Raw genomic sequence first — 21,539 nt, forward strand, 5'->3', positions numbered from 1 at the left:
GTTCCTTTTAGAAAATAATAACATAATTACTTACCTATCCTCGTTCCTCAGACAGGTGGAGGATCCTTCTCCTCCTCTGCACTGTGCTGTAAGTGACTCGGTACAGGCAGGCACGATGGCAGAGTGAATGCTGGAGCAAGGGGCCGTCAGCTCCTTGCTCCAGCATTGAATTCAACTGTATCTGTGTCCTGATGGCGTAGTTGCAGTTGTAACAGGAACCTTGGTGAGTGGCTCGCGACCCCCTGGAGGTCTTCACACGACCCCCCAGGAAGTCGCGACCCACAGTTGTTAATCAGGGTTGCCAACCTCCACTTCAGAAATTTCTTGACAACTGAGCTAAAATTCACGGACAGACCAATATTTTTATGGACACATTACAAAATCATTGCCTTGGCAGTGTGCTAGGAGTGACTCACCAATCGCAGCTCCGCTTGAAGCTTTCCCCCGCTAACTTAGGCTACGCATTTCCAGCATCCTCTAACACCTATACCCCATCCTCTAAACAAACTCGTAATCCAGTGATCCAGATGGTAACAATGATCCCTTAGTGCTCAAACACAATAAAAGTGCCCCATCGGTAACCGTGCCCCCTGCAGATAACATCACACACACAGCCCCTCTTTTAGACAGCACCACACAGCTCCCCCTTGTAGATAGTCACACAACCCCCCTTGTAGATAGTGCCACACAGCTCCCCTTTGTAAATAGCACCACACAGCTTCCCCTTGTAGACAACGCACCACAGCCCCCCTTGTAGATAGTGCCACACAGCTCGCCCTTGTAGATAGTGCCACACAGCTCCCCCTTGTAGATAGCGCCACACATCTCACCCTTGTAGATAGCGCCACACAGCTCCCCCCCCCCTTGTAGATAGTGCCACACAGTTCCCCCTTGTAGATAGTGCCACACAGCTCCCCCTTGTAGATAGTGCCACACAGCACACCCTTGTAGATAGCGCCACACAGCTCACCCTTGTAGATAGCGCCACACACAGCTCCCCCTTGTAGATAACTTCACACAGTCCCCCCTTGTAGATAGCCACACACAGCCCCCTTTGTAGATAGCCACACACAGCCCCCCCTTGTAGATAGCGCCACACAGCCCCCTGTAGATAGCAACCCACAGCCCCCCTTGTAGATAGCCACAACCCCCCTTGTAGATAGCCACACAGCCCACCTTGTATATAGTGTCACGCACAGCTCCCCATTGTAGATAGCCAAAGACAGCCTCCCTTGAATATAGCCACACAGCCCCCATTGTATATAGCCACACAGCCTCCACTTGTAGATAGTGCCACACACAGCCCCCCTTGTAAATAGCCACACACAGCCCCCCTTCTAGATAGCGCCCCCCCTTCCCTTGTAAGTAGCGCCGCACCGTCTCCCCCTCTTCCCTTGTACTTAGTGCAAACAGAGCAGAGAGCGGTAGCCTACCACTACCACTCTCCGCTCTGCCTGACACAACTCACCGTCAGGAGGAGGAGGTGGTCATGAAGCGAAGGAGGCGCCGCGGAGGATCACTTTTGACTGGGGTCGGTGACGGCACAGGACTGGACCAGTCAAGTCACCTGACCTGAGTCACCTGACCTCATGTCAGGTGACTGGATTGGTCCACCCCCTGCACCAACCTCACTTGGCAGCAGTCAGCCTGCATATTTTCAGATTCCGCAGAATCTGAAAATATACCTGGCCGCAGCCTACTATTCCTTTGCACTGCGCATGTACATTTTGCCACATGAGCAGTGCAAAGTTCCGGGAGTCTGCAGAAAATTCCCGGACAGTGCTTATTTCTGCTGGACGCTACGGATGGCAGAAAAAAACACCCGTTTTTGCGGACTGTCCATAAATTTAAGGACAATTGGCAACCCTGTTTGTAATGTATTGTTTTGTGCTGTCCTCTCTCCACCGCAAACACAGACAGCACAATACAATTCATTACGGGCACCGGCGAGGATGTGGTGTCCAATCAATTGTGCCTCGGAAACCAGGTGGTGTCCTTAACTGTTGTCCAATCAACTTTGCCTTGGAAACCACATGGTGTCCTTAAAGGAACAGTGTCATCACAAAAAAAAATTTCATATGTTAAAGATGTTAGTGCTTTATTAAAAACGTTTATATTTATTTGTGTGTTTGTGTTTTACTTTTTCTTATTTTTACACTTTTTCTTCCCTATGGGGGCTGCCATTTTTTGTTCCATTTCTGTATGTGTCGATTAACGACACATACAGACATGGAATACGGCAGCCACAGTCCCAAAGGGACTGCGAACGGCTCCCGTCCCATCCACTTCTGTGTACGCCGTCTGTGTGGGAACTGCGCATGCGCCGCTCCCACACAGTCCTATTTGAAATTGGCGCCGTCCGGCGCCATTTTCCTGTGGACCGGAAGTCGCGGCCGGACAGTAAGATTACTACTTCCGGTCGCGGCTTCCGGACTTGTGCACTTGGACCAGCGGCAGCAGACGGAGGGGACGGGCCGGAGGGAGCCGCGGCGGCAGGAGCAGGTAAGAGATTTCAATGTATGTTCGTGTTTGTGTACGTTTACTACTGTATGTAAACCTACTACACTGTGTGTTAGCTCAAAAAATGGCGACACACAGTGTAGGAGGTTAGACCGTTCAAACCCCTCGTTTATCCCGGCACTAGCCAGGATAAAGGAGGGGGGGATGCTGAGAGCTCACTAGAGCGAGGGCTTTTTACCCAATTTTGCAATGCTGCAATTTTGGGAATAGCTCCATCTAGTGACCAGCAATGGGAAATATTATAAATTAGAATCTAATTTATAATATTTCCTGACTCGTGAAAAAAATAAAAAAAATTTGAACAATGTTTAATCACCTACACACTAAATGTTTAATTAAAAAAAACAAAACATGTTTTTCTGGCAACACATTCCCTTTAACTGTGCTTCGGACACCACGTCCTTTCCGATTATATATAAGATGGCTAGATCCCTTATCTTGACCTTTTCAATGACTTTTCAATGGCTTTTGTTGTGTGATATCACACTGTAGCAAGTTATCAGAATCAAGTTAAAGATGGCTACATCCGTATAGTTACAGAGTGGTGCGGCTAGGGGTTAATGGGGAAAACCCGCTGCAAATAAGCAGAGAGTAAGAAAATACAATTGACATGCTGCAGATTAAAAAACCGCACCACAGGTAAATTTCTGAGCGGTTTTTCCGCTCAGCTTTTACGGCACGCTGTATGTGGATGAGATTTCTTCAAATGCTACTGCTACTGTATTATACTATGGATTTTTTGCAACATATTTATGCTACGTGTGAACTCACCCTTACCTAGGACGAAGGATGTGTGGGCGGCAGCAGTGGCGTACACAGAAATAACAAGGCCCCCCCCAAAAAGTAAAAAAATTTACATGCACACTGCTAAATTACACTGCCGTGTAATAGTAATAGTGTGTACTATGCACAAATAACGCCATAATGTACTGAACATACTGGAGGGAATATTTTCTGGTGTAAAAAAAGTCACAAATTTTGCAGCACACCATAGTTGTGCTAAAATGTGTGAAACTTTTGAAAAAGAGAGCGAGTTTTGCCAATTATTTATCGTCATTTAAGCAAGAATCTGACCTAAATTATGCAACAAATCCAGAACTTCTAGTATCAGTCTTAGATTTGCATTTGTGTTGCACGGACAGCCAAAGATGTGCCAAATATATTAGGAGGTGTGCATCTCTTAATATATTTGGCACATTTTTCACCAAGGTAAATTAGTTTAAGACTGGCGTTTGACACGCCAGTGTTAATATATTTCCCCTAGTTTGTAATGAAAAATTATGCTGTGGAATTTCTGAACTGCAGCTTGCCTCAAAATGTGCAGGGAACTTTTATAAAATACCATTTACTCTGAAGAAATGTACTTTAGCATTTCTCCCAAGCATCCCTTTTTTACTTTTTTGCAGGATTGAACTGCAAAATGAGCCTTAGGCCTCATGCACATGGCCGCAGCCGTGTGCATGGTCCGTGATTACGGCAGTGTTATCCGCGGTCTGTCCTGCATATCACGGATCGGGCACATTTTTATTTCATTGAGCCCGGACCACAAATGTGGCTCGTAAAATGTTCTATTTTTTTGCTGTCTGGGCTGCCAGCCAATACAGCTACCGTGGAAACCACGGTCGTGTGCATGGGCCCATAGAAATGAATGGCTCCGCAATTAATCCGCATTTTTGCGGATGAATTGCGGATTCAAAAACACTGTCGTGTGCATGAGGCCTTAGGCCAGGATCACACACTCAGTTTTGATGCAGTACGGGTCAGTTTTTTGGTCAGTTTTTTTTAATGAAACACTGAAATGAACACAATAAAGGAGATGCATTAGTCTTTTTTCTTTATACCTTTCCTTCATTTTAGAACCACTTCTGGCTTTGGCTCAAAAAAAAGGAGCCAAAAACTGCATGAAAATTGTGTGTGTGATAGAGACCTTATGCATGTGTACCCACAATGGTGGTTTCTGGAAGGGTTTGTGAGCATTTCTTGGCAGTCCGGGCGGGGCATAAAATGTTGCATGGGGGGTATTCTTTAGGTGTAAAAAAACATGCAATGTGTGAGCATACCCTTACCCCCACAAACACCACAAAAAAGACCTATAATCTCCCCTCTTACAGTATACAGGGCCCATAAACCTCCCACATACAACTCCCATCTCCCCATAGTACACAAACCTAAATTGCCCCTAGCACACATTATCCTCTCATCCCTTCCCCACCAACATCACACAGAATCTTAACACCCCCCCCCTCATAAAGCACAGAATATGAGAAAAAATGTCTCCCCTGCCTTCCATCACAACAACTGACCTTGCATCAGCCACTCACCAGCCAAGAGATCTGCAGGAGACTGTTCCAGTGTCTCCAGGTTGTAGATGGGGCAGGGTACTGCATACTCCTCCTGATGGTGTTCTTTCGTTCATTGACAGGAGGCAGTGGATGTCATCAGGAAGCCTCCCCCTCCATATACGCCTGAGCAGTCAGAGTGCCCTCCGCCTCCATGTCCTGCACTGGACATTGTGCAGTCAGAGCTTCACTTTTGCTGATTGGTGGAACATCTGTCAGCTGACAGGCATTCTACCAATCAGAGCTGCTGCTCAATAAAAGGGAAGCTCTTATCTGCCGTCTGTAGCAGCTGCTCGGAGCATGACACAATGTCAGAGAAGCCTCCGAGCAGCGGCATATAGTGCAATTGGTATTGCTGGGGAGGAAGAGGAGAGCGGCCCATTGGGACACCAGTCCATCTGGCATTTGCCAGAATTTCCAGATGGACAGTCCGACCCTACTGTCCCTTGTTGATCGCCAAAAACCTACATTGGGCATGTGAGTAACAGAACTGGACCATGATGCAAAGTGGCCTAGTCTGATGAGTCACGTTTTGTTTATCACTATGTGGACTGACGGGTGTGTGTGCGTTGCTTACCTCGGGAAGAGAAGACATCAGAACTCACTATGGGAAGAAGGCAAGCCGATGGAGGCCATTTGATTTTCTGGGCAATGTTCTGCTGGGAAAGCTTTGGTCTTGGCATTCATGCAGATATTTTTTTGATACATACCACCTCCTTAAACATTGTTGCAGACTAAGTACACCCCTTCATGGCAATGGTATTCCATAATGGCAGGGGCCTCTTTCAGCGGAATAATGCAAAACAATTTCAGGAATGGTTTAAGTAACATGACAGAGTTCAAGATTTCGACTTGACCTCAAAATTCTTACATATCAATTAGATCGAACATACATGGAATGTGTTGGAAAAACAAATATGATCATAGAGGTCACCACCTCGCAACTTACACGAGAAAGGATTTTCTGCTAACGTCTAAGTATCAGGTACCACAGGACACCTTCAGAGATCTTGTGGATTCCATGCCTCAATAGGTCAGAGGTGTTTTGGTGGTACGGAGGGGAACCTACATAATATCAGACAGGTGGTTTTAACGTTATGACTGATCGGTCATACATTTATGAAACTATGCATGGTCCTTGACATCAAGGTTTTTTATTCACCATTTTAAAATAATTGAGCTTGGAAGTTGTTTCATATCAAATAACTCAAATTCTCTGAAAACATATGGTTACTGTTTGTGGGTCAATGTGTTTGTCTGTTAGAGAAAAAAGGATGATGCTATTTCTGCATTAAATAACAAATAAGTAAGACCATTTTATTGCTCCATTCTATATTCTATTTGCAAGGAGCAGGAGGGAGTTTATGGCCCATGAATCTCCAGTCTGTGCTGTCTCACTGCTATTTCTCAGACGGTTAAGCTGCAATAATTGATTTTTTTGTGACAGGGGAGTGGCATTTTCATACCGTCTTCCCCATGTTGCATTTTAAATCTACGTGATGTCTCGTACCATGAAACAGTGCAACAATTGTGCCTGACAAAACATCACTTCTCATTTCACTGCAAGGCTACAGAGTGGGGATGTTACAAGTTTATTTTCCACTTGTAAAACCCCTGTTGCTTCAGTTCACAGCTGTGAAAAATACACTTTATACAGCAGGAAAAGGGGCCAGACTAGGTGGAAGAAGGGGGGAGTTCTTGCTAAGCTATTTCCTAAGCTTTAATTCCAGATAGTATGTTCAAATTGGATTTGTAGCCAAGTCAGTAGCAGCACAACCCATAACCCGTGTAATTGCCATAGTGTCAGATATGAGTACCCTATAAACCTGTTATACATGGTGATTTGTATGGAGTGTGTAATTCTGATTTATAGGTTACAACAGTGTGATCACATTTTCTGGATAAGATTAACTAGGTGTTATTTATAAAAGAAAGTAATCATATAATAATGTATAACATCTACAGTGGATATTATTGTAAAGAAGCAACAAAGTGAAGCCAGGAATACACCCAATACTAATGAATAGGGGGAAACTTCCAGTCCTGGTCTCCAATGTCTTTGAAGTTTGCTAATGAATGCACAATCCCAATGGTCCCCTGAAAGCCGGCACATATCAACACAGTAGTTAGAGATGTCTTTGAGGAATTAAAACAACAAATTACTTTATTGATCGAGTATAATGGAAGAAAGGACAGTCTAAGCCCTTTGAGATCTTGTGATAAGAGAAAAAGTAAGATTTGACAGTCCCATTATCCCACTGACAATGTTTTATTGTTAAGTATCTTTTCCACACAAAAGCATAACTTGAGAAAGAAAAATCAGTCATGCTTCTACATAAGGACTTACGGAAGAAACATATACTTCTGGTTAAGTATAAAAAAAAAAAAATTCTAAGTTGCATTTTTTGCAGCGGAATCACTGCGAATCCGCCACAAAAAAAAAAAAAAAAAGCAACAACTGCTATTTGTTGTGGGTTTTACCTCCCATTTAATTCAGTGGGGAAAACCCAAAACAAATAAGCAGCGTTCACGCAATACCAGAGAAGAACTATAAATTTTGATTTGTTGTGCTGTTGTTTAAGTACAAGGAGTAAATGGTGGGCACATACTGGGTATTGGAGCTGCCTCTTCTAGCAAGACATGCACCTGTGGAATCATCACATGACAGGACAGATTTTAATCCCATAGGAGTAATCAAGAAAAGTTCCTATTGAATGACTGCAAGAAGAGATCCAGAAAACCATGAGCAATTAATACAGAAATCATATCGGAACATTATGTCCCTTTTCATTATACATAAAATGTAATTTATTTAGTGAAACTGGGTACCTCTTAAAAATAAGAACACACTATGGCCCCAGGCACACGACCGTAAAAAATGTCCATAATTGCGGACTGCAATTCCGGTCCGCAATTACAGATCAATTCACTTCTATTGTCCACGGACACCTTCTCGTTTCTTTACGGAAGGTGTCCGGGCCGTAGAAGTGTACCGCAAAAGATAGGACATGTCCTATCTTTTGCTTTTTACGGTCCGTGCTACCATACTTTGTATGAAAGCATGGGTCGAAAATGCGGGGCGCTGTCCGAAAATACGGTCCGTAATGCATCTGTATTTACAGATCCGCTAAAAAAAAAAATGAGGTAGGAATCTTGGGTAATCCCCTGGTGTCGCATAGCAACGGTTTCGCAATTAGAGACGGCTACGGATGCACATCCCCGGCCATCCGCAATTACGGAAGCGCCCATAGACTTCTATGGGGAGTCCGTGCCGTAATTATGGACAAGAATAGGACATGTTCTATAATTTGCGGATAATTTCTACGACATGGACACACAACCGTAAATATACGGAAAGGCGTCCGTGACCCATAGAAATGAATGGGTCCGCAACTTCATCCGTAATTACAGATCCGTAATCACGGATGAAAACTATGGTCATGTGCATGAGGCCTTATGCTGTAAAACCAGACATTAATGCAAGCATAAAAAGGTCTATGCAGCATATAATCACTTTTGCCTCCCTAGCTGCACTTCACCAACGACTGGGGGCACCTCACCAGAAAGGCCTGCAACACAGTTTGAAAAACACCGGTCTAAACCATGCATAATATTCACAACACTGCACCTTCATCAAACATTTGATATGTCATGGAGGCATATCAGCAATTTGGATCGGTGGGAGTCCATGTGCTGAGACCCCCACCGTTGCTGAAAAGTAGCCACCTCGCTGCAGGACAACTGTCCCGTACTGTAGTCATGTTTTCAGTACAGGACAAGAGTTCCACGGAGAGGCAGGGACTCCTGTCGTCGTACATAACTATGATGCTAGGAGCCAGGCTCCCTGCAGTGTGTTCAGTCCGGGACTTGCGACCGAAATACGTTCCGTCCTTTACGGACCGAACATGCTCGTGTGAATCCAGCCTAATAATAATAATAATAATAATAATAATCTTTATTTATATAGCGCCAACATATTACGCAGCACTTTACAATTTAGAGGCAACATGAAACAAACAATATCAGACAGTACATAGTGACAAAGTTTTTTTACAATTCAAACCAGAGGAGTGAGGACCCTGCTCGCAAGGGTTTACAATCTATGAGGAAATAAGGGAGACACAAAGTGTAACAGTGTTTGTTCTGTACAATAGTCCAGCCATTTTTTTATACACATGGGTCGTACACATAAAGCTGCATGAGCCGGTCAGAAGCCAGTGTCTGTATATGACGGACATGAAGAGTAGGAGTGTGAGGGAATCTTATTCTGATGACTAATCTAAAAGGGGGCCATGGAAAGGAGTCAGATTAGGAAATGTTATAGGCCTGTCTAAATAGATGTGTTTTCAGGGCACGTTTAAAACTGTGGATATTGGGAATTAATCTGATTGTCCTGGGTAGCGCATTCCAGAGGACTGGTGCAGCACGAGAAAAATCTTGGAGACGGGAGTGGGAGGTTCGGATTATGGAGGATTTTAATCCAAGGTCGTTAGCAGAACATAGAGCCCGAGTAGGCTGGTAGACAGAGATGAGGGAGGAGATGTAAGGAGGTGCAGCACTGTGGAAAGCTTTGTGTGTAAGAGTAATAAGTTTTAATTTAATTCTGAAGGGGATGAGCAACCAGTGCAGTGACTGGCAAAGATTAGAGGCGTTGGTGTAGCGGTTGGTCATAAATATGATGCTGGCTGCTGCATTAAGGATAGATTGGAGAGGGGAGATTTTAGTGAGGGGGAAGACCGACTAGTAATGAGTTAGAGTAGTCAAGACGAGAGTGAATCATTGCAACAATGAGAATTTCCTCCGTAAGAAAAGGGCAGATTCTGGAGATGTTTTTGAGGTGAAAATGACAAGAGCGTGAAAGTGATTGAATGTGAGGAGTTAAGGAGAGATCTGAGTCAAAAATAACCCCGAGACAGCGGGCATGCTGCTTAGGAGTTATGATAGTACCAGACACAGAGATGGAGACATCAGGTTTAGGGAGGTTAGTAGATGGTGGGAACACAAGGAGCTCAGTTTTAGAAAGATTCATTTTCAGATAGAGAGAGGACATGATGTTAGAGACAGCGGACAGACAATCACCAGTGTTTTGTATTAGAGCAGGGGTGATGTCATGGGAAGAGGTATATAATTGGGTGTCATCAGCGTAGAGATGGTACTGGAAACCAAATCTGCTAATGGTTTGTACAATAGGAGCTGTCTAGAGAGAAAAGAGCAGCGAACCTAGGACTTATCCCTGAGCCTAATAGTGAGATATGAAATTCATTAGCTCAGTCCCTGTAGAAGCTGCTTTTGAAGTGACTGTTGGTCCCTCTTCTACTGGACCCTTGTGTCATTGCACAGGATGCACATATGGTAAGTCCGCTACTCGAAATTAGCGTTCTATCACCCAAATAATTTCTGTTTGTAAAGGGATCAATTTCGCTATCACATATACATAAAAAAATTTGTTGATAATGCAGTTCTGGAATTAAACCTTTAGGCTAAGTACACACAGTGCAGTTTGTTGCCAAAACAAGGAGTGGATACAAAAAACCCATCAAAACCGCAACATAGATTATTTATTGTCCATTCTGCACTCGGTACATAAACTGCAGAAATCCAGACAAAGTATTTGATCTGTCTCCTAAGTTCCCATATTGAATATGAGATCTTCTGTTGTACAACTCATATAATGAACACGAGCATTGCAGAAGGAACTCCTATACTGAATACAGCAACGTAAGTGACAGAGCAAACACTATCTGAATTTCTATAAACAAGAGAAAAAGAAGTCCATAGATATCAGAACGGTATGAAAAAGTAGAAAATCTTTATTATAAGTCAAAACTTGAGAATCTAAAACAAGTCTTTATGACCGGATCAAAGTATGATACACCTTATCAGAAATATATGTAGAGTTTGTAGACAGTAAATAGTATACAAAAAAACACATCTATGTTATATCCCAAGCCAGGGAGATTTACAAAATGAAAAGTATATGTCAGGTGAAGTAAAAGATAGAATAAGAGCTTACACCCAATAAGCATGATCAATGTAGTGGGTATATAAATAGCCTGACATAACCTCCATGGTATACTTACCCATATTTCCGTAGTGTAGTGGTGTGAATTTCTGTAGTTTATGTTCACTCAGGATCCATGCTAGAGTCTGACGTGAAATTTCCACTACCCAACACAAATTTTGATAATGGAATTTTTTTTTTCTAGATTATTTTAGATTCTTAATAAAATAATAGTAGTAGAGTATAGCATAGTATGTTGAGGCCATTTACATAAAGCACATTTCGTCATGATCTGTTAATTTCCGAGCTATTGTAATGAATATTGGCAAGTTTAAATATATAAAAAAAATAAAAGGTAAATCATAATTCGAATTTATGGTTGATCAAAATCCATTCTGGGCTGTTCGGGTGTCACATGATCTTCATTCTGAAACTGACAACGTCTGCTGGAGAAACCGGAAACAAGTGTCTCAATGCATGTCTATGAGAGTTTTCACATGAGAGACATTTATGACATATCCACAGGATATGTCATAAATGTCAGATAGATGCAGGTCCCACCACTGGGACCTGCACCCATCTCCAGAACGGGTCCCCCTAAACCCTGTTTTGCCGCTCTGTGTTGCTGTTTTCGTAGGTCCCATAGGACTGAATGGTAGTTACGGAAACAGCGTAGCTCGTGAGTAGAGATGAGCGAACTTATCAAAAGTTCGGTTCGGCTAGTTCGCCGAATTTCACAAAAAAGTTCGGTTCGGACCGAACTAGTTCTGACCGAACCTGTCACTTACGTGCGCCGAGCATGCTACTGTCCAGGGTGCTGATAGAGTTAATGGGCTGCACTAACTCTTTCAGCAACCTTCACAGTACATGCTCGGCGCGCGGAAAATACCATTTAAATGTAATAAAAAAATAAAAATTATACGTTCGTACTTACTTTCCTCCTGTCCGGCCTCCAGCGATGACGTTTCATCCCTTTCGCCGCTGCAGCCAATCACAGGCTGTAGTGGCGGTCACGCACGTCAGGATGACGCTTCATCCCACGTGACCGCCTCTGCAGCCAATCACAGGCTGCAGCGGCGACATGAATGAAACGTCATTGCTGGAGGCCGGACAGGAGGAAAGTAAGTATGAACGTATTATTATTATTTTTTGGCATGCATGTATGTTGGCATGTATGTATGTATGTATGTATGTATGTATGTTGGCATGTATGTATGTTGTCATGTATGTATGTATGTATATCTGTGCATGTATGTTGGCATGTATGTATATATGTGCATGTTTGTATGTATATTTGCATGTATATATTTGCATGTATGTATGTATGTTTGTATGTATGTATTTTTGCATGTATGTTGTCATGTATGTATGTATGTTGTCATGTATGTATATATATGTGCATGTGTGTATGTATATTTGTATGTATGTATGTTTGCATGTATGTGTGTTTGCATGAATGTATGTTTGCATGTATGTATGCATGTTTGTATGTATATTTGCATGTGTGTATATATATATATGTATGTATGTTGTCATGTATGTATGTATGTATGTTGTCATGTATGTATATATGTGCATGTATGTTGGCATGTATGTATATATGTGCATGTGTGTATGTATGTATATTTGCATGTATGTATGTATGTTGTCATGTATGTATGTATATATGTGCATGTATGTTTGCATGTATGTTGGCATGTATGTATACATGTGCATGTTTGTATGTATATTTGCATGTATATATGTTTGCATGTGTGTATGTTTGCATGTATGTTTGCATGTATGTATGTTGTCATGTATGTTTGTATGTATGTTGTCATGTATGTATGTATATATGTGCATGTATGTATGTTTGCATGTTTTTATTTTTGCATGTATGTTTGCATGTATGTTTATATATATGTGCATGTATGTAATTATGTTTGCATGTATTTATGTTTGCATGTATATTTGTGCATGCTTGTATATATGTATGTATGTATCTTTGCATGTTTGTTTGTATGTATGTATGTTTTCATGTGTGTGTGTGTATGCATGTATGTATGATAGTTTGCATGTATATATGTGTGTATGTTTGCATGTATGTATATTTGCATGTATATATGTGCATGCTTGTATATATGTATGTATGTTTGTATATATGTATATTTGTATATATGTATGTATGGCCATGTATGATACTGTCTGCTGGCACCCTGTATCTAAGTCAACTTCACGGCAGGCTTCTATACATGGTATAACAGTCAGTATCACACATTAAACTGAATCTAAGCCTACGACATGTTTTATTTTTTTTTTATTTTTTTTTACAGTTTTGGTGTTTGGACTACGTCGGTTTCGAGGACTACTTAGATGACGTTTTTTTTTTTCTACAATAAAATGGTTAATGAGGGTTGTGTTGGGGGTGCTTTATTTCAATAAAATATTTTATCTATATCTTTGTCTTTTTCTTTTCAAATTTTATTATTACCACTTTAGTAATGGCCGCTGTCTGAGTGACAACATCGATTACTAATGCGAGGCTTAGTGTTAGCCGGTGCAGAGGCTAACACTAACCACCATTATTACCCCGGTACCCAAAACCACCAGGGGTGCCGGGAAGAGCCAGGTACGATCCAGTACCCGACCATCTGTTGTGATGGTCGGGTCCTGGGGCGGCCGCAGGCTGGTATTATGAGGCTGGGAAGGGCCAAAAACAGTGGACCTTCCCACCCTTGTAATGCTAGGCTGCTGCTGCTGTGTTGTATCTGGCTGGTTATAAAAGTGGGGGGGACCCCACGTCATTTTTTTTAATTATTTATTTATTTACATTTTTTTTTTAAAAAAGACATGGGGTTCCACCCAATTTATCATAACCAGCCACATACAACACAGTGTTATTAGCCTGGGAATGGACAAAACCAGTGGCCCTTCCCACCCATGTAATGCCAGACTGCTGCGGCCTTGTATATGGCTGGTTATTAAAAATGTGGGGGACCCGTCTATTGCTAAATTTGTTAAATTCCACAAAAAAAACGACGTGGGGGTCCCCCCCATTTTTATAACCAGCCCGATACAACACAGCAGCAGCAGCCTAGCATTACAAGGGTGGGAAGGTCCACTGATTTTGGCCCTTCCCAGCCTCATAATACCAGCCTACGGCCGCCCCAGTACCCGACCATCACAACAGATGGTTGGGTACTGGATCGTACCAAGCTCTTCCCGGCACCCCTGGTGGTGGTGGGTACCGGGGTAATAATGGGTGGTTAGTGCTAGCCTCTGCACCGGCTAACACTAAGTACCGCCTTAATAATGGATGCTGTCAATCAGCCAACTGCCATTATCTAGGCACTAATAAAGTTTGAAAAAAAAACACAAAGACAATTCTTTTTTATTGAAATAAGAAATCCCCAACAAAACCCTCGTTAACCATTTTATTAAAATTTGAAAATACGCAGATCTACGCAGTAGTCCAACGAATCGAAGACGTAGTCCAATCGGTACATCAAAATCTGCAACAACATAAAAAAACAGTTATCAATGTGAACAATACCAATACTTCTACTCACCTACACACATATATACACGCACACACAAACAAACAACCATACACAGACACACACATATATACACAAACACAACAAGATATACACACACACATAAACAGACAAACACACACATATACACGAACTCACACATATACAAACAAAAACACACATATCCAAACACACACACACACAGTTATACACACATACACGAACACATATACACAAACACATATACAAACAAAAACACACATACCCAAACACACATATACACAAACACATATACACAAACACACCCATATATACACACAAACACACACCCATATACACACATATACAAAAACACACACAAACATCTACACACAAACATATACACAAATACACCCATATATACACAAACATATACACAAAACACATATACACAAACACACCAATATATACACACACACATATAAAAACAAAAACAGACAAAGTCACATACCCAAACACACATATATACACAAATACGGTTTCTTTTAAATGCTGCTGGGGAACCCGCTCGATCCACTATATAAGGCTGCGCTACAGTGCAGCATTTAAAAGAAACAGGATCCTGACCTGTCCATAGAGTTTAAGGCAGCACAGAGTATTTCAGGAGATGAGCGTGCAGATTCAGTGCTGCTGCGAACTCTGCTCTTACCATTACGTAGCTCTCAGTCTGTTACCTCTCCTCCACTCCTGTCCTCAAGAACACCTTCACATGATTGGCAAGTCACCACGTAATGGTAAGAGCAGAGTTCACAGCAGCACAGAGTATTTCAGGAGATGAGCGTGCGGATCTTGTGCGGGGTGGTGACTTGCCAATCATGTGAAGGTGTTATTGAGGACAGGAGTGGAGGAGAGGTAACAGACTGAGCTACGTAATGGTAAGAGCAGAGTTCACAGCAGCACTGAATCTGCACGCTCCTCTCCTGAAATACTCTGTGCTGCTGTGAACTCTGTTCTTACCATTACGTAGCTCAGTCTGTTACATCTCCTCCACTCCTGTCCTCTATAACACGTTCACATGATTGGCAAGTCACCACCACGCACAAGATCCGCACGCTCATCTCCTGAAATACTCTGTGCTGCTGTGAACTCTGCTCTTACCATTACGTGGTGACTTGCCAATCATGTGAAGGTGTTCTTGAGGACAGGAGTGGAGGAGAGGTAACAGAATGAGAGCTACGTAATGGTAAGAGCAGAGTTCACAACAGCACTGAATCTGCACGCTCATCTCCTGAAATACTCTGTGCTGCCTTAAACTCTGTGGACAGGTCAGGATCCTGTTTCTTTTAAATGCTGCACTGTAGCGTAGCCTTATATAGTGGATCGAGCGGGTTCCCTAGCAGCATTTAAAAGAAACAGGATCCTGACCTGTCCACAGAGTTTAAGGCAGCACAGATTATTTCAGGAGATGAGCACGGGCAGCCGTTCGTTTTTCCGACCCGTGCTCCCATCATGCACACGACCGTAAAAACACCCGTTATTGCGGGTCGTAATTACGACCCGCAATAACGGGCTCATAGACTTCTGTTACCCACGGGTACCTTTCCGTATTCTCACGGGAAGGTGCCCGTGCCGTTAAAAAAATAGAACATGTTCTATTTTTCTATTTTACGGGCCGTGCTGCTATAATTATAATGACAGCACGGTTCGCAAAAGCGGCCGGCTGCCCGTGGCCGGCCGGCCGTGCTCGTAGTTACGAGTCGTAATTACGAGCACGGCCCGTAAAATAAAAAAATAGAACATGTTCTATCTTTTTAACGGCACGGGCACCTTCCCGTGAGAAAACGGGAAGGTACCCGTGGCTAACAGAAGTCTATGGGCCCGCTATTTCGGGTCGTAATTACGACACGTGATAACGGGTGTTTTTATGGTCGTGTGCATGAGGCCCCGTAATGACGGGTGGCTACATGTGTGCACCCGTCATTACGGCAGCGTTGCTAGGCGACGTCAGTAAGGGTATGTGCACACACACTAATTACGTCCGTAATTGACGGACGTATTTCGGCCGCAAGTACCGGACCGAACACCCTGCAGGGAGCCGGGCTCCTAGCATCATATTTATGTACGATGCTAGGAGTCCCTGCCTCTCCGTGGAACTACTGTCCCGTACTGAAAACATGATTACAGTACGGGACAGTTGTCCTGCAGAGAGGCAGGGACTCCTAGCATCGTACATAAGTATGATGCTAGGAGCCCGGCTCCCTGCACTGTGTTCGGTCCGGTACTTGCGGCCGAAATACGTCCGTCATTTACGGACGTAATTAGTGTGTGTGCACATACCCTAAATAGTCACTGTCCGGGGTGTTGAAAGAGTTAACTGATCGGCAGTAACTGTTTCAGTACCCTGGACAGTGACTACCGATCACAGTACCTGTAAAAAAAAAGACGTTCATACTTACCGAGAACTTTCTGCTTCCTCCAGTCCGGTCTCCTGGCCGTTGCCTTGGTGACGCGTCCCTCTCGACATCCGGCCCGACATTCCTTGATGACGATGCAGCCCATGTGAGCGCTGCAGCCAATCACAGGCTACCGCGGCCTCTGCAGCCAATCACAGGCTGCAGAGGCCTCTGCAGCCAATCACAGGCTGCCGCGTCAGAAAAGGTCGGACTGGAGGAAGAAGAGGGACTCGTCAACAAGACAACGACCGGGTACGTATGAAATGCTTTTTATTTTATTTTTAATCAGCAGCCTCTTTTCTCTATCAGTGATTGATAGAGATAAGTGGCTGCCGATTTGTATAATGTTTTTGACCGGGTTCGGTCAAAACGGGTTCGGCCGAACCCGGTGAAGTTCGGATTTGCTGCGAACCGAACTTTACCGGAAGTTCGGACCGAAACCGGGTTCGGTTGTCCCGGTTCGCTCATCTCTACTCGTGAGCTACGCTGCTTCCGTAACTGCCATTTACTACTATGGAAGCTACGGAAACAGCGTAGCTCAGAAAGCTACGCTGTTTATGTAACTCCCGACCACATAACCAGAAAGTGGCCGTAGGCAGCGAGATCAGAGAACGGTAGAACGGGGTTTAGGGGGACCCGTTCTAGAGATAGGTGTGGTTTCCAGGGGTGGGGCCCACATCGATCTGCCACTTATGACATATCCAGTGGATATGTCATACATGTCTCTCATGGAAAAACCCCTGCAGTCTGCAGTATTTTTGCTTCCGTGAAAAAAAAACGGAAACCTAGCAAACGGAGGAAAACGGAATACAACTGAAACAAAAGAATTACCATTGAAATAAATGGTAATTCAAACAGAAGAGATGCTTTCCGTTTGGATTTTCAGTCATCTCTTCCTCTGCAGGAAGAGACCTAAATGGGAGACAACGGTAGTGTGAATTTAGCCTAAGGTTAGAAATAGCTGATTATACTGTGCCTCCATATGTCTCTTACGGTATTTCAAATTCTATCATATTACATCGATTTTCAGTAGCAGCATTGCTTCTGGAAAGAATATCTCTATAATGCGGCTGTAACGCCGACACTCTGCGCTCGTTGGTGTACTACCGCTCCCAGCAAGCACAACAGCCAGGTTAGCTTTGGTACACAATGTATGGTTCCTGGATCTCCACACTGCCATGCACGTGCATGCACTTCTGCTGCTGGTGTTGCTAGCGCGTGCTCACTTCCTGCATCTTATAGGGCCACACCCAAATTCATTCCCAGCCTATCCTAGTCAATTACCAGCTATATTAGTCTGCTTCACTGGACACACCCTGTCTAAGCAATATTGAAACAACCTAGAGTTATCCAGCAAATCTTCCTTTATGCACCTGATCCTGTCTTCTATTGCTACCAGTTATCAACCTGTATCCAGTTGTCCGTTACCAGTCTGTAGCCTATCTGCTATTGCTACCAGTTATCAGCTTGTATCCTGTGGTCCGTTACCGGCCTGTATTCTGTCTGCTATTGCTATTTCTTACCAGCCTGCATCCAGTAATCCGCTACCAACCTGCAACCAGTAATTCGCTACCAGACTGAATCCAGTAATCTGCTACCAGCCTGCATTCAGTAATCAGCTACCAGATTGCATCCAGTCATCCTCTGCCAGCCTGTATCCAGTAATCCGCTACCAGCATTTATACAGTAATCCACTATCAGCCTAAATTCAGTAATCAGCTACCGGCCTGAAACCAGTAATCCGCTACCAGACTGCTTCCAGTAATCCTCTACCAGCCTGCATCCAGTAATCCGCTACCTGCCTGTGTCCTGTTATGCGTTGCCAGCTGCTACTCTCACCGGTGAAGTAGTCCAGTGGGTCCACAACCCACTGGTCGTTACAGCAGCACTGTATGAAGCCATCATTTATAACCTACGCAGTATGAGACTACAAGTTCTCAATGTACAGTGCTACTATTGTCAGGGCCACTGGACACCAACGTAGTCTGACTCCACAATTGTGTGGGTTACCCTGAGGGTGACAGTCAGTGAAGAGCAGAAGACAGGAGAAGAAGGGGACGATGGTGTACAGGACTGGCAATGAACTGATGGGACCCGAAACCTGAGGGTGATAGCATGAGATTGGTGATAGCATTATAATTATTAGTTGAGGCCCTATTGTTTATAATGTCTGAGGTTTATAATTATAATGTGTGTAAATATGCCACAGTGCTGCAAATTATAATCTGAGGAGTTTTATGTGAAGGTGTGAGGTGAAGGTCACTGTGCTGCCCATGACCTGTCATATCTGCAGGGGTAAAGTCCCATTAGGACAGTAAGTGACAGTGCAACAATTGTTACCATTAATAAAATGTAGACTGGATTAATTATATATATATTACAACCAGCAGCGGCTTGTAGATTATATCAAGACACCCATCCTGTATCCTGAGGAGAATAGGGAAAGTTAGGACCGTCGGAGTGGTCCTAACTTTCCCTTGTAAGTCCAGGTACAAAGGGGGGTTACTCATCAGGAGTAGCTCGTCTCAAGCTGGTGAAGAAATCCAAAACCCCTACCCGCCTTGTTCGAGTGGTCAGTGGTAGGTTGCTAGGCAAGACTCAGGGATAGAGTAATAATATTTTTAGGGGGGACTGTCAGGGATCATTACTATGTATATTGTTTGAAAAATATTATCCTCACACATATGTATATACATTTCAGTTCTTTGTGTAATATACTGATATATAATAAGTTCTTTGTTCATGTCGGACACACCTATGGAAGACACCGCCCCCTGGAATGCAAGAAGAGTGGGTCTGAGAAGTTACAGCTGAGAAACCGGTGGGGGCTTGGGCACTCCCACATCTCTAGGGAGGAGGCATGTGTCTTTCTTTTTCTGTGTTTCTTTGTTCTGAATAAAAGTTTCCGTCTTCCTCCTGACTGACGGAGGGGATGTCTACCAACATTACTCTGTGTGGTGTACTTCTTTCCAGGCATGTCTTCAGCTTTCAATTTACAGAGGTGGTTATTCGGTGTGAAATACGGACCTGACACTATGTGCCTTGATACAGTGCCTTATGACATGTGCACATGGTTGTAATATGGCTCTGTTTTGCTTCTATGGGGGAATATCTCCATACACACGGACTTAGATGGATCCTACATGGCAATGCACGGGGGCTGTGCGGCACGGTACTTTAGAAGCCGTACAGGGTTTGCACACTGCCGTAACGGCCCTCATATGCAGGACTGTGTGTATGAGCCCTAAAATATAATTTGGGATTTGATATACTGACTTTAAAAGCAACTACAACTCATACTGTGAAAAGGTGTGAAGAACAGCCTTGTTATTATAGATGTTTTTTGTTAAAGCTATTTCAATATAACTTGTATTTCAGATGCAAAGTCACATTAAATATAAAAAAAAATCTAACATTATTTATCTGACCTTCAGTACTTTAAAACTTCACCTATTCCTGTAATTTCAATCGATGTTTACAGACTTTTTATATCCACTATAATAGTCATAAGTCACCATTGTCATCAAGACGTTGTTATAATAAATTTTTCTACACAATGCAAAGTGGATAAATTTATACTTCTCAAAATTCTAATGAAATGAAGTACAGTTTGTCCTGAAAAATGTAAATTAGGCTGCAAAATAGAAAAGTTATTTCTGACCAAAGTAACTTGTGGTGATAATGTGAAAATTGGTGTACATACTGAGGCAGCGCAGGAACAGGGTATCCCAGTTAATGAACAATTGACAATACATTGTGTGCTCAGAAATCAGATGGCATCTGTAAAGATTATGAGTGCTCCATTTATATGTGTAGTAAAACAGCTAATAAAGCAATATTAAACTTTCATAAAAAGATTAAAATGTTGTGGAGAAGGCAACTACATTATTTTTGATTACAGAACATAAAATCAATGTGTACAAATATCTGTCATGTTCTTTTTATACTATTTGTCTATTCTATTCTGTTCTATTCTACTTCTGTTCTACTTTTCTTTTATACCTTTCATAGTTTTTGTATACTACTCCTTTTTAAGGCCGAGCGTGTGCGTTTTTCGCGCACAAAAAACGTGGCACTTTGCGCGCGCAAAAGCTCCATCAAAGCTCTGTATGTTAGCAGCGTATAATGCGTGGCTGCGTGATTTTCACGCAGCCGCCATCATTATGACACTTTGTTTTTATGTTTCTAAACAGAAAAGCACTTGGTGCTTCTCTGTTTTCATTCATAGTTTTGACTACGGTAGCGCGCATCACGTGCGGCACACGGAAGTGCGTCCGTGTGCCGTGCGCGGTTTTCACGCACCCATTGACTTCAATGTGTGCATGATGCGTGAAAAACGGGCAAATATAGGACATGTCGTGAGCTTTACGCAGCGGACATACGCTGCGTGAAAATCACGGACAGTCTGAACGGCCCCTTTGACTAACATAGGTCCATGCGACACGCATGAAAATCACGCGCGTAGCACGGACGTATTATACGTTCGTCTGAATAAGCCCTTAGTGGGGTGGTAGCCATAGGACCAGAGGATCAGCACTAATATGACTGCAGGGAGCACCATACATAAAAAGATATGTTTCCCTTGATAACACCCGCCCAGTACCTAAAACAAGGACACAGACACTATCTTTCCTTCTCTGGGTAAGGGTCCGCCACAGCTTTTATTATTTTGTTAGCACCAGTAACCAGCAGACCTCACTGGCATCCTTTGCTCAGAACTGGTTACCCAGTA

This window comes from Rhinoderma darwinii, chromosome 2, assembly GCF_050947455.1.
Source record: "Rhinoderma darwinii isolate aRhiDar2 chromosome 2, aRhiDar2.hap1, whole genome shotgun sequence".
NCBI classification, from domain to species: Eukaryota; Metazoa; Chordata; class Amphibia; order Anura; family Rhinodermatidae; genus Rhinoderma; species Rhinoderma darwinii.